Here is a 777-nt window from a genome sequence, read left to right as displayed (position 1 = left end):
CTCCGGCCCCTCTCCGCAAGCCAGGGGGCGGCCTGGCAGGCATCAGGCGTCCACTGGGGAATGAATGCATGTGCAGGCCCTGCCTGGCCTTCCCCACGTACAGAGGTGGTTTGGGGGACAGCATGAGGGAACAAAATAATCAAGACCAGCTCAGCCTCCACTGAGGATTCTACCCTGAACCAACCGAGTCCTCGTCCTCTAAGGGCTTAGCATGTGTGAGTCAGAGGCTGGGAGCCAGGTCGTTGTCCCGGGGGCTTCAGAGGAGCTATGTTAACCCAGCTTACACTCCTGCCCCCTGGGGCGTTGTTGGCAGATACCCCCCCAAAAAAGCAGCATTTAAAACATATTATTTTTATTGATTTCAGAGAGGGAGGGAAAGGGAGAGAGCGGGAGAGAGAGAGAGAGAGAGACATTAATGATGAGAGAAAATCTTGGATAGGCTGCCTCCTGCACGCCCCCTACTGCGGATCGAGCCCGCAACCTGGACATATGCCCTAGAATCGAACTGTGACCTCCTGGTTCACAGGTCGATGCTCAACCACTGAGCCAAGCCGGCCAGGGGGAGAAGAAAAGCAGTATTTTTAACCACAAAAGCTCAGACCTGCCCCCGGTGCCCAGCAACCCCCACCCAGGCCCCAGCAGAATAGGGGCTCCAGCACCGGGCAGGCGGGCATCCTGCCTCCCTCCTCTAGACCCTCTTTCCGCCTCCATCCCTCACTGGCCCACGGCTCCCCCGGCTCCACTGAGATCTGCAGAGGCTCCTGCACTGCCGCTCCC

At 58.6% G+C, this 777-nt stretch overlaps 1 protein-coding gene across 1 annotated transcript in view; it reads left to right on the top strand.

Moving 5' to 3' along the window:
- The window catches only part of PAK6 (p21 protein (Cdc42/Rac)-activated kinase 6), a 54,545-nt gene that overhangs the window by 28,351 nt on the left and 25,417 nt on the right, over positions 1 to 777 (top strand). The gene's annotated exons all lie outside the window — the stretch shown is intronic.

The sequence above is a fragment of the Myotis davidii genome, unplaced genomic scaffold, assembly GCF_000327345.1.
Source record: "Myotis davidii unplaced genomic scaffold, ASM32734v1 scaffold46, whole genome shotgun sequence".
Classification (NCBI taxonomy): Eukaryota; Metazoa; Chordata; class Mammalia; order Chiroptera; family Vespertilionidae; genus Myotis; species Myotis davidii.
Note: the sequence above shows the minus strand (reverse complement) of the source record. Positions and strands in the feature narration are given on the sequence as shown.